The 13,636-nt window shown below is 29.7% G+C and overlaps 1 long non-coding RNA gene and 4 other non-coding genes across 5 annotated transcripts in view; all 5 read right to left on the bottom strand.

Annotated features, from left to right (window-relative positions):
• Positions 1–13,636, bottom strand: part of LOC139426767 (uncharacterized) — a 51,336-nt gene that overhangs the window by 17,604 nt on the left and 20,096 nt on the right. The gene's annotated exons all lie outside the window — the stretch shown is intronic.
• Positions 6,297–6,372, bottom strand: TRNAI-AAU (transfer RNA isoleucine (anticodon AAU)). Its single transcript has one exon. It is a non-coding gene; the product is annotated as a tRNA-Ile (tRNA).
• Positions 6,742–6,815, bottom strand: TRNAI-AAU (transfer RNA isoleucine (anticodon AAU)). The gene has a single exon. It is a non-coding gene; the product is annotated as a tRNA-Ile (tRNA).
• On the bottom strand, positions 7,189–7,262 carry TRNAI-AAU (transfer RNA isoleucine (anticodon AAU)). The gene has a single exon. It is a non-coding gene; the product is annotated as a tRNA-Ile (tRNA).
• Positions 7,653–7,726, bottom strand: TRNAI-AAU (transfer RNA isoleucine (anticodon AAU)). The gene has a single exon. It is a non-coding gene; the product is annotated as a tRNA-Ile (tRNA).

Raw genomic sequence — 13,636 nt, 5'->3', positions numbered from 1 at the left:
CACCAAGAAGCAATCGGGTGATTGCTTCTTGGTTCGTCGATTTTTTTGTTATAGAGTGTATATATATATATATATATATATATATATATATATATAGGTCGTCGAGAAAATATCTCACAAGCAAATGTTAGCGTTATTTACTTAATTTTTAAAATATTGCGAAGAATCCCCATTTACAAATATGGAAAATATAAAAACAACCATTTTGAATAAAGGCGCTTCAAAAATTTTACTAAGTTTGAAAATAAGACTTTTTGTTTTTTGAGGATAGGCCCATAATAAATTTCATCCTAGGGCCCATAAAACCTATGTTCACCTTTGTTTGTACGAACTTACGTAGCTATTAAATATCTTTTGCTAAAAAGCCTTATTATAAATAACAATAGAGCTTTCGAAGAAAAGGCCTAAGTGTGGTCGGAACATCGATATTAAGTCTCGGTTCCTCGCACGCAAAAAAATAAGATGTGAATTCCAGAATGAACTATCTTTAAGTCGCTTCCTTATAATATTTTTCGATATCAGATATTTCATGGTTTACTATATAATTACGTCATGGATGTGACATCATTTAAAGTAGATGGGACGAAATAAACAGAACGTGCACGCGCTAAACGTGCGCGTTCTCTTTTGTCTCCAGGCCGCCGAGGCACGTCCAACATTTACATCTCACGATCCATGATATAAGAAATGTTTACTTTTTTATCAACTTAGTCACTTCCGTCAAAGATATCTGAAATGACACTTCAGAGCACGATTGCGGTTGCGGTGAAATGAATTCCTGGTGTCATTTAACGCGGTAGATCAAAAGGTTGGGTCGTATTGGTAAAAAGTAGGCAAATTCTGGAATAATATAACTATACTCTTCCTTGATAAAGTCATGACTGAATTGATGAAAGTCGTGGAAATATTAATACATCAAAGTGTGAGTCATTCTTCTGATTCATATTTTACACTGATTTTTTTTTCCGGGGAAAAAATTATTTTACGCGTACACGAGTGTAATGACCACAAAAATATTTAAATTCATACACAACATAACCCCGATTTTAGGACACTCAAGGGACCATGGTTATGTCATAAAAATGAAACAGTTGATTAATCAGAAGGTTCTTATCAAGACAAAATTTCTTATATATAAACATCAAAATATGATTAAAATTACTCAGAATTAATTAGCGACTACAATAAATTTGTAAAAAAATCCTTGAAGTATATTTTTCTATTTAATTAATGATACAATATGTCTACATACACACGAGTGTAATGACCACAAAAATATGAATTATTTTGATTTGAATTGGTATACAGCATGACCCTGATTTTACGACACTCAAGGGACCATGGTTTTGTCATAAAAATGAAGCCGTTGATTAATCAGAAGGTTCTTATCGAGACGAATTTTTTTTTTATGTAAACATTAAAATATGTTTAAAATTACTCGGAATTAATTAGCGACTACAATAAATTTAAAAAAAAAAAACTTAAAGTATATTTTTCTGTTGAAATTAATGATACAATATGTCTACATACACACGAGTGTAATGACCACAAAAACATGAATTATTTTTATTTGAATTGGTATACAGCATGACCCTGATTTTACGACACTCAAGGGACCATGTTTATGTCATAAAAATGAAACGTTTGATTAATCAGAAGGTTCTTATCAAGACGAAATTTTTTGTTTATAAACATCAAAATATGATTAAAATTACTTACAAATTTTAACGACTACAATAAATTATAAGATAAAAACGTTGAGAAATATGTTTCTATCACATTTATATTTTTTATCATGATACGATATTATGGGGGGGGGGGTCACTTTTTTCTTGTCGTTTTCAAGCTGCCAAATGTTACTATTCGTGATCACAACAGTTATTGATTTCAATTTAAAGCCGAAGGACCATAAATGCAACAGTAATCAGGAAAATATCAGTGGTCATAATGTTAAAAGTGTTGGAAGCTCTTGTAAGGCATAAGAAAGGATGACGTATAACCGAAGTGTCGTATGATCTAAGGCTCCTATACTATCAGAGCTGACCTATCAAGCAATATTGGAGCAAACAAGTTAGCAAGTTAACGTTATGTTAGTATTAGTTTTGTTATGCGCTTATGTTAGCTCTTTGCTCCAAAAATAAATGATAAGTCGGCCTGTCTAATTCAGGGGCTCTAGTATGATCGAGTGTCGGATTATTGGGGCTTCACTGGGTCAAAAATTTAAAGTGCCTCGCAGTGCCTCATAAAAGAAAGCTGAGGTGCAGAGTGCCATTTTTAAAATAGAAATAGTCAATTTTTTCCTTATATGTCTATCAATATCTTATGGAACATTTATATATATATTAGAGTCGCCGCGTGATCTTTGTTGTCTAAGTGAAAAATGGACGTGATAACGTGGGGTTGCTATATTGCTTTTACTAAGAAATACTGTGTCAAAGCGCTTTTTGACCAAATTCATGTCCAAGAACTTAGGGGGTCATTTACCTTCCTGCAGTGAAACGAAATTCGCCATGCATAACGTTTAATATGCTATGGTATCAAATAGGGATTTAAATCATTTCTATAAAACTTTTGCTAACTATCGATACATATTCAATGAAAGTACATATTTTTGTTTCAAAAATGTCGTTTGATTTTCTAGGAAAAATTATATCGGATGCCATATTGAAAAGAACGGTTCAGATAGAACGATATATTAAGTGTTAAAATAACATTCCTAATAGGACTTTGTGTGTTGGTCGTCATAATAGAAATGGCCGTTACAATAAAGGTAGATCTAAGGAGTGTAGACTGTATTAAGCCAGCATGTCTAATAGTCCGCATCAATAGATTGTCAAAACAGGAGCAAAATTTTTCTTTACCTCAAAAATGCATAGCGATTCAATTTACATTAACATGTGAATAATTTAATTTTATAAGACTTTTTTAATTTCGTTTTGAACAGTAATGAATTTGAACAATGAGAATTTTTTTTAATTTCCTTTTGAGCAAAGTTTTCAGAATTTATGAACATAAGCGTTTTATTCAGAAATTATACTTCATTATTAATAAATTTAAAATTTCAAAGAGAATCCCTCATGTTACGCAGTGCGTTGAAAGATATGCTCTTTTTAGGGTTATATTCTAGAATAATCTTTCTTGGTAATATATAAATAAAAGTTCGAAATTGGTGAAGTTCGAGAAAATATTTAAGGCATCAAGGTTTATAAAAATTCGTGAAGATGATTTTCATCACGAAGAAAAAAGTTATTCTAGCTATAATGACCATCAGCTATAATCTGTAAGTTTGATCTCACAATTCCTGTGGACAAATTGTCTTTGTTTATCACCGGGCATTTTTCTCGGGTTATTTCATAGTTTATTTTACAACCGACATTGAACAGTCGACCCAACTCTCAGTTAACGAATATTAGTGTTTAATTCTTTTACCTTGTGATTTTAAACCCAACCCAGAAGATAAGGCAACTCCTGGATCAAGCATTATGACAAACTAGCCTTCTTAGAGGACTTTTTGATGGAACTAACTCGAATTTGCGTTACATGGAGAGAAAAACTACGAAAACTCCCTCGTTTAGCCGGACGGGTAGGGGATTTTACCTCATAATTTGTATGTCACTGAAAGTATTTTATTTCAGCACTGTGGTCAGTCTGAGCTGGAAGCGGAATTCGTAACTACCAGCTACCGCTGTGATTCGAAACTGGGTCACTTCATTTGGAGGCGAACGCTCTATCTCCTGAGCTTCCACGGCTGTCATCGGTTATTTTTAGTAATGTAAATAATTCAGGTTTTAAGTAAAAATTAGATAAAATTTAAAAAAAAAGGAATAGAAAAGAAAGAAAGAAAAAAAGAGCCATCAAAATAATTTGGAAAAATTTAAGACTCATAAATGTTCCCCCAGTGCATTATTTTTTGAATTTTGCATTCAATTTAATGCAAATTTCAAATCTGCGAAAAGCATTCAAATAATGAGTGCAATTTATACCACAAAGGTTCCCAAATTTTTTTGGAATTTCACATACTTCACAAATTAAAAAATATTTTAGAGTCGCTTATTAAAAACCATAAGCAATTGTCGGAATAAATAGTTCTGATGAAGCAAGAAAGTGTTGTCGTTAATAAAATCACGCTACATTGAAAAAAATTCCGGATAAAATTTGGGTAATAAGTACTAGCATATAGGGTGCCAATGTATATTTTTACCATAAAATCCTTTTTATCGTAAAATTTTACGAAATAGACATATGATATACGGAATATTTGCAGCAATATTTACGGTAAAAATTTTACGTTAAAATTGATTTTACGGATGCTGCACTCAGGGTGCTGGTATTTTTCGCCGAAATTTTATGCAGTGTAGTGCATGCACCTGGTAATAATATCCTGCAGAGCAATAAGAAGTAATCAGTGTTAATGATTGAAACTCCTTTGAAAGATTGACTCATGATACCTTTTTAAAGCAATATAAGTAACCTTGTGGATGATATCGAGGTTTAAAATATTGCAGTGCTCTGTGGAGCTTATAAGTACAGATTGTAATGATCTTAGTTTAACAAATTTCAGGAAAGCCTGCTGAGTTAAACACATTCTAGGACGATCTTCTTATTCTAAAGATCAGTACTCATTCGACGTTGGTGTTCAAACTTCGTGGGTTGGCGCAATCTTTAAATTTGACGCTAATAAACAGCTTTGTTGAAGCAAGAAAGGGTTGCTGTCAGTAGTAAATTTTCACTGAAATCCATGCACCTGTTATTGACATCCAACAGTGCAACAAGTGGTGAATACTGTAACAGTGCAGCACAATAAGTGAGATCAAGTTGTAGTGATTACAATAGAACCTGGTAAAGTACACGTGTAAAGAATGAGGTAGAAAAAGAATCATTATAGATTCTTTTTTACCTCCTTCTTTACAGACCAGGCTTTGTTCGAAACTGCCTTTTCTGACAAGGTGTGTGGCCTAACTACAAACACTCAAAGCAATGTACGACACCAAGCAGCGCAAAAGGTAAGATCCTGAGAGATGAATCATTGGTGTCTATTATGGTCTATTGGTGTCACATTACGAAACATAACGAATTAGACAAAAATTAGAATTTTCAATAATTTGTTCTACTCTATTGATCTGAGACCAAGCACTGCAATAAATGTATCATATAAAAACTTCAAGTATTTATTGGCAACTGTTTAAGAAGAGCAGAGCGTACCTAGTGATTCCACAAAATTCGCAATGCAGAAATCCTTGGAAATGCAAAACAGAAACCGATTGATCTAAAATTTTAAAAAATGTAAATACGTAAATAGAAACGGATTAGTCATGTTCTATGTAAACCTGAAAAATTTAAAGAAAAAAAGAGTTTTTGATTGGAACCTTCAGGGCCAATCAAAATCAAAAGAAACAGAAGAAGAAAGTAATAGAAGCCCTGTACCCCAATTTGGAATATGAATGTATGCAATTCCTTATTAATGTGAACACAATGTTTCATATGAACAATTATAATGAACACTATTATGAACAGGCACAAAATGATATACTTGACCCATGGGTATGATTGAACCCACGTCCTTCGCATTATTACACGATACTTTAACGAACAGAGTTCACGGACCACAATGGCTCATACAGATATATGACAAAATATTTGAAGTATCATGCTTATCTGTAGTCATTTGTCTACCGTGTTCGAAGTTTTTTTTTTTACTATAATAATTATTATTTTTTTTTTATCAAATTTGATTTTTTCTCATGGAATGGTTTTTAAAAGTTAATATAGAAAACACTTAATTTGATAAAATCTGTAAGTCTAATATGTAAATATTATTCATATTTTTTCAACAAAAAAAAATACTTATTGTTATTATAGATGCTAATTAAATAAATAATCTATAAGGCATTGATAAGATGAACTACAATAACAAGTCAATAGAACAATTTTGTCCACGAAAAAATTTCTTTTGATGCAAATACAAAATAAAACTTTATAAGCACCTGGATAAATATTTGTGTAATTTTCATAAATATTCGTAATGTTCTACGCTGAATTTGTATTTTTCACACAAGTTTTATTTTTTATCATGGAATGTTTTTCAAAGTTAGTATAAAAAAGGGAAATTTTGTAAAACTTTCTTAATTGAGATCTAAAAGGGTAGAGAAACATGTAAATATTATTCATATTTTTAAAAAAATATTCTGGTTACTATAATTATAGATACTAATAATTTAAATAATCAGCAAACAATTGCCCACGTAAGCTATAATAATTTACACATTATTACAATTTAGTCCACTTAAAAATTTATTTTCTGGCCATGGGATCGAACCCACGACCTTCGCGTTATTAGCACGACGCTCTAACCAACTGAGCTAATGGGCCACAGTTAAATTTTATTGATTCTAATACAAAGTAAGACTTTATAAGCACCTGGATAAATATTTGTGTAATTTTCATAAAATGTGCAAAATGTTCCATGCTGAATTTGTATTTTTTACACAAGTTTTATTTTTTATCATGGAATGGTTTTCAAAAGTTAATACAAAAAAAGAGAATTTTGTTATACTTTCTTAATTGCATTGAGTAGAGATCTAAAAGTTAGAGTAACATGTAAATATTATTCATATTTAAAAAAAAAATCAGGTAAGTATAATTATAGATACTAATTATTTAAATAATCAGTAACGCATTGCCTACGTGAGCTATAGTAATTTACCCATAATTACAATTTAGTCCACTTAAAAATTTTTCTTCTGGCCCATGGGGGGATCGAACCCACGACCTTCGCGTTATTAGCACGACGCTCTAACCAACTGAGCTAATGGGCCACAATTGAATTTTATTGATTTTAATACAAAATAAGACTTTATAAGCACCTGGATAAATATTTGTGTAATTTTCATAAAATGAGCAAAATGTTCCATGCTGAATTTGTGTTTTTTACACAAGGTTTATTTTTTATCATGGAATGGTTTTCAAAAGTTAATGTAAAAAAAGAGAACTTTGTTGTACTTTCTTAATTGCATTGAGTGGAGATCTAACAGGGTGGAGTAACATGTAAATATTATTCATATTTAAAAAAAAAATCAGGTTAGTATAACTATAGATACTAATTACTTAAATAATCAGTAACGCATTGCCTACGTGAGCTATAGTAATTTACCCATTATTACAATTTAGTCCACTTAAAAATTTCTCTTCTGGCCCATGGGGGGATCGAACCCACGACCTTCGCGTTATTAGCACGACGCTCTAACCAACTGAGCTAATGGGCCACAGAAAAATTGTATTGATTCTAATACAAAATAAGACTTTAGAAATAACTGTATTAAATATTTGCGTAATTTTTATAAAATATATTTTTCTTTTATCTTACGTTATTACATATCAAATCTGTATTTTTAATATAAATTTTACTTTTCATGTAAAATTAATTTCCAAAGACTAAACTGCCAAAGAAAATAATAGACATTAAATAAAAAAGAATATTTTCATTGTATTGAATGATTATAAAGTATTATAATTTTCAATAATTTATTACTACTTCATCCGATTTATAATAATTATTTATTATAATTGCGTTATATCACCCAGAAAACATTGTATATATGAAACACAAAACTCAATTCTGTCAAAATTATATTCTGTGAGTAAAAATGAACGCCTGGCCCATGGGGGGATCGAACCCACGACCTTCGCGTTATTAGCACGACGCTCTAACCAACTGAGCTAATGGGCCACGTCTAATCGTTTGACATGAGATATAAAACAATTCTTTACTACAAATAATAAACAATAGTGTAATTCTTGTCAAATAATTTGTTTGCAACTTATCTGTAAAACATACTTAAAAATTTAAAGGATTTTAAACCCCATGTATATTTTGTTTGTATTATTTTTTCCTCCGAAAATAGAATAACTTTAGTTTCTGAGAATAAGAAGAAAATGTATGTATACATAATTATATCTTTTAAAATTATGAAACAAAATTAGATTTTTCATGCATAACATAATAATTTTTCTTTATTTTTATTGTAAATCATTAAATCGCGTTAAAGGAAGTAAAACACTTTATTTAATGACATTTCGACATTTGATGCATGTGAACTAATGCAAATTATTATTTATTAATTAATTTATTATTATTTTTTTTGAAAAAAAATCTATAAAAAGAAAGACTTTATTATTCTTGTTTCGTTAATTACATTAATGTTGAAGTCCTTCAAGTTTTAAAATAGCTTAATTAAAATACACACAAAAGGATATATATTTTTTATTTGTTAAGTTTGCAATCAGTATGTAGCAAAAAATAAATTTCTTAGACGTTTTCTTTAAGAAATCAGAAAAAAAATAAATAAAATCTTCACGCATTTGTCGATTACCGGGGAAAAAATATAACTATTGTGAAATAATGTACTTTTTTTAAATTCAGTTTTTCTTTCACAGTTTTGAATTTTTAATTTACTTCACTTCCATAATTCGATTCAAAATTATCCGGAAAAATAGAGAAAATTCAATTTACTCGAAGAGTAAAAAATATTCGGCTTCAAAGATAATTATTTTATTGAGTTAAATTAAAAATAAATTGATTGAATTAATAACATTAAACACACCACTGAAGATTTTGTATTAAAGTTAATTAGTAAAAAAATGTTTCAATTTAGAAAATAATACATTAATTTAGTAAATAAAAATTTAATAATTTAGTAAAAGAATGTTAGTCTGCAATTACTTTCTGAACATATAGTAAACGAATTTCTAATATGTACTTATAAATGTAATAATATTCTTACAATAAGTTCATAACAGCCTTTTGAAAAAGAGAAACCTTGGCCTATGGAGGAATTATTAGTACGACGCTCTAACCAGCTAAGCTAATGGGCTTCGTTGATATTCAAATGGAAAAATTAAATAAAAATTAATAAAAAAGTAAATTTTGATTTAAATGATATTTTACTATTATTCCTTCCTTAATGAAACTTTTATCTGTAGAATATATAAGAAATATTATTAGAAAAACAGTTCATAGGATAATTATTAAAATTTTTCTCATTATCATAAATTGTTTATCACGGTAGTATTAACAATAGTAATCTTAAAAAACAATAGCAGAATGCGTCTTCGTTAACTATTCATTAGAATCAATTCTATTTTAATATACAGGGATACTGAAATGTACTCAGGTGTTTAGAAATGCAGGTTCATGTTTACTAAAAATCAGGTACTGAACAAGACCCAACAAGTGGACGGGTGACACTCTTTTCGGACAATAGGGGGGTGGACAACAACGGAAAATTCCTCCACTTCAAAATCCATAAAAATAAAAATACGAAGCCCCCCCTCCCCATCTCAACTACCCACCTTGTCATTTGAGCTATATCCCCCTTTTTATTCACATGGCATTGAAGGGGGAAAGTAATAACCAAACCTCCTTCCCCGCGCACGGAAGAATGATAAAGAAAAAGAAGGAAGTGGCGACGACGAATGTTTTCCCACGGTTTTCCCTGAGCTTGCTGCAGTAGATTCCCTCATCAGTTGTTGGGGAGGGATGAAATGGAAAGAAACCTCCCGGGGAGGAAAAGAAAAGATGTGTGTGTGGAGGCACGCGCTTGGCATCGCGTCGCCAATTAATGCAGTTTCCGTTCACCTTTCCCACGGCACGCAAGAGAGTTTCTTCTACTTTTTTCTTTTCTTTTCAACGTTCTCTGTGCGGGTTCTTCACTCTCCCTTCCCTACCTCCTTTGCAGACGATGATGGGAATCGTGGAGAAAGGGGGGCAGGAGACAAGTAAAAGTTATTACCTGAGATTCAGCTTACCTGAGAAAGAAGGCAAGGGAAGAGAAGAGAAAGAAAAAAAACGTTCTTCGCTTTTCTTTTTTTTTTCTTCTTTAGTAGACTGAATCTGATTCAATCAGTTTGTTTTATTTCTTAAAAGTCGCCAAATTAGTGCCTAACAAACTACACGTAGAAATAAATTTAAGCGTATTTGCGTACTATTTAATAAATCAATTTAATTGGTTGTTTTATTGCTTAAAAGTCGACAAATCAATACTCAACAAGCTTCAAGTTGAGATAAATTCATTTACATCTGCGTGATACTTAAGAGATTCATTTTGTTAGTTGCTTTGTTTTTTTTAATTCGTCAAATTTGAACTCGATAAAATTGTGGTTCAAACAAAATTATTTGCATTTGTATAGTATTTAATATATCAGTTTTGTTGGTGGTGTATTTCTTAAAAATTGACAAGTAGATACTTATTAAGGTACGGAAAAATTTATTCAGATTAGTGCAATATTAAATAAATCATCTTGTGTATGTTGCTGTAATAAAAAAAAAAAAAAATTTGGAAATAAATTTGCATGCGATTGTTTAAAACTGAATTAAATAGATTGTTCAAATAGTTTTTATTTCAAAGTTGTCAAACAAGTTCTTTACAAATATATACGAAACAATAATGAACTCTCATGTTCTATATTCTTGAAATGGTGATTAATTTTATTCAAGTTTTACTAAACAACCTTACAAAGAAAATATTAGTACCTATTATTTACCGGGGTTAGTTGGTTCACTTTTCGTTTTTCATTCTTTATCTCATTGAAAAATTAATAATATCGTCAAATCGCTTACTTACCCCCATTTATGATTTTTTTTTTCTTTCAAAATGCTCAGTCAGAAATTTTTTTAAACAATAATTAAAAAAAAAAACTTAAAAACTTGTAGAGTTGACTAACATGCCCCGAGCTTGGCCCACCCCATAGGGTGTATTAGATCACGCAACAAAATGCATTCCGAAACAATATTGGAGGTTAAATGCTATGCAACATAAACTTTCATTATATTCTTTAGTATTTAATATTAAAAATCCTATATCTTATATCTTAAAATGTAGAAAAATCGATAATAATTCTTACTGCACACAACTGCATAATGAAGCATGACATAATAGTTGAAAAATAATTTTTAGCAAATTAAAGTACTGAAAAGACATGTAAAACAATGCAATAAAAACTCTGATCTTTTCTGAACGGAATTTTTTTTTTAATTATATAATCTGCATTCACTATTATTTATCAAGATTTGTTGGGCATAAACATTTTTATTGGCAATGCTGCACTCAAATTCAATCCATCCTATAACTTTAAGACCTTAAAACATACGGAATCTCACTATCGTAAAACATTATTATTAATTATTAAGATTATTAAGACACAATCTCACTATCGTAGTTTTTAGGAGTAAAGCAATGATTATTCAGCTCAATTTTTTTTTTTTTTTTTTTTTTTTTTTTTTTTTTTTTTTTTTTTTTTTTTTTTTTTNTTTTTTTTTTTTTTTTTTTTTTTTTTGTCCAGTTTACTTCGGAACTAAATTCTGATGCAATTTAACAAAAGAAGAAAAATAACGTTGCTGACAAATTTTACTAATGAAGGTGGATAAAACTAGTTCAGTGAATTTTAATTTTTGAAGCACTTTTATGATATGATTGCTGGCTTTGAATTTCTGAAATTTTGTTTTGGTCCTTTTAGATTTGTGTAACTTAGATTGTTAAAAGAAGAACATTTTGAAGGCTTTTCACTTCTAAATAATATAAATAAATTCAAATAATCATTTGCAAATATGTAAAGGTAAAATAGTTCAACTCAAAAAATTACTTAGCAACACTCAAATACAACTTTTTGAAATAAAAAGGAACACTTTAACTAAACTATGTTCTTTTATGCGATTTGTGGTACTACTAGAGATGCAACCATGTTAATGGGAAGGAAAAATAATACATAAATATTTATAACATTAAAATAATTGATCCCGTTTCAACGGCTTCTTAAATCCAACCTACCCCCGCTCTCTCTCCTCAATACACAGTTTTATTTTGAGGTAGTGTTAAATAAAATTTACGACAATCTATCAACAAAGGCTTTTAATGGAAAAGTAATTTATGACAGTTTAAACTAATAAAAAGTAAAGTAAAAAATGATAGATGTTTTTAATTACAATTGTAGCTGTTGCTAAACTGGAAGACTGAGAATAAATTCAAAATGTATTATTGAGTATATTGGAAACTTTATTCGTAATTGGACGATGTAAGCGTAAGTCATCGATAATCTGTAACCATAAACTATTTACTTTAAACCATAAAATAAACATTCGGTAAAAAATATCTTTAGAATTTTTAAATATAAATTTTCAAATTAAATTATGTGTATTTAATTATTTTTCAATATATGATTAATTAATGTACATATTTTTAGACAGTATAGAAAAAATTGAGCATTATTTCTTTCCTTCAAAATTTAATAGCATCTAAAAGTTCCTCAGTAAATCAATATCAGTAGTAATTGAATAACATTACGGTGATATTAACATAAAATCAATTTCTTTAAAGAAATAAGTTATTATTTTTATTTATTTACCTTATACATATGGAACCTGTAGGATTCTGTATTTTCTCAACATATTTAATGATATACCAACATTAATACAACAAGTAAACATGAATAACAGATGATTCCATCAGGAAAAGTTATAATGTTTTTAAGAAGATTATCGTCTGATTATTCTTAGACGATTAAAATCAGTTTTAACATTTTATAATAATCTTTCTCGAAAATAAAATCTCAGTTTGTCGACTTAGCCTTTAATAATAAAAACCAAACTAAGTTTATTCAATAGAAGTAATTATCGTCCGTATAGTTACCATTTTTTTATCGTTTTCATATAGATTAGCTCATTTATTTAGTAATTAACTATAGTTTGCATACGACTTTAGTTTCTGATAATTTTCACATTATTTATTTATTATTGCTAAAATTTCAATTATTTGTAAAATGGAAGAACAAAATAAAAATATTAAAAAGTAGAAAAACGTTATGTATCAAAATATATCAGACGATCAGTCCAATAATAATTTATTCTGAACAACTACACTAAATACATTAGCAACTAAATACAATAATGCAAAAGAGACTTTAAACATTGATAAAATAAATTAAAATCGCTAAAAAAATATTTTGCATATAATTATGAAAGGCTCTTATTATTTTATTTTTATAACATTCCATGAGAGTGCGCCATGGAATACCAAAAGAAACAAAATAGCGGCGCCCTCTATATTAACATCTCCAGTGGGGGTGCATAGCAGAGCTTACCGCCTTTCACAAAGCTTCATTTTCATTCAGCAGATCCTCTCTTTCATTTCCATCCCCCTCCCAAGCCTTCCAATTGAGTGCTTTTGGAGAATTTTTTGCTACGTTCCCACGACATCGCCTTCGAAAAGGTTTCAAACTGTCGTCCCCTGCCCCTCTACCAAATAATGGTTGAGATTCCATTAACGTAAAAAGTTTCCTTGCCCCATGCCCACCTGTATAACTTTTTCAACCCCCCCCCCTTTCTTTTTTGCACGCATCAGTAAACTTCTCTTGTGTTGTATGTTCTTTTTTTACCGTAGGGAAAATCTGTTTCCTCTTTTTGAAGGCAATAGGGAAAAACACTCTTCCTGACAGACACGCTTCTGATGATATTCCACAAAACTAGTTTTTTTTTTCCTCCTAATATTATACAACGGGTATTACAAATCAAATTTTCCTTGTTAAATAAGTTATTTTATGTATTATCTATTTCATTAAATGTCAATTCTTTAGTTTTGAAATTTTA

The sequence above is a fragment of the Parasteatoda tepidariorum genome, chromosome 10 (assembly GCF_043381705.1).
Source record: "Parasteatoda tepidariorum isolate YZ-2023 chromosome 10, CAS_Ptep_4.0, whole genome shotgun sequence".
Lineage (NCBI taxonomy): Eukaryota > Metazoa > Arthropoda > Arachnida > Araneae > Theridiidae > Parasteatoda > Parasteatoda tepidariorum.
This window is presented reverse-complemented; position numbering and strand designations above follow the sequence as displayed.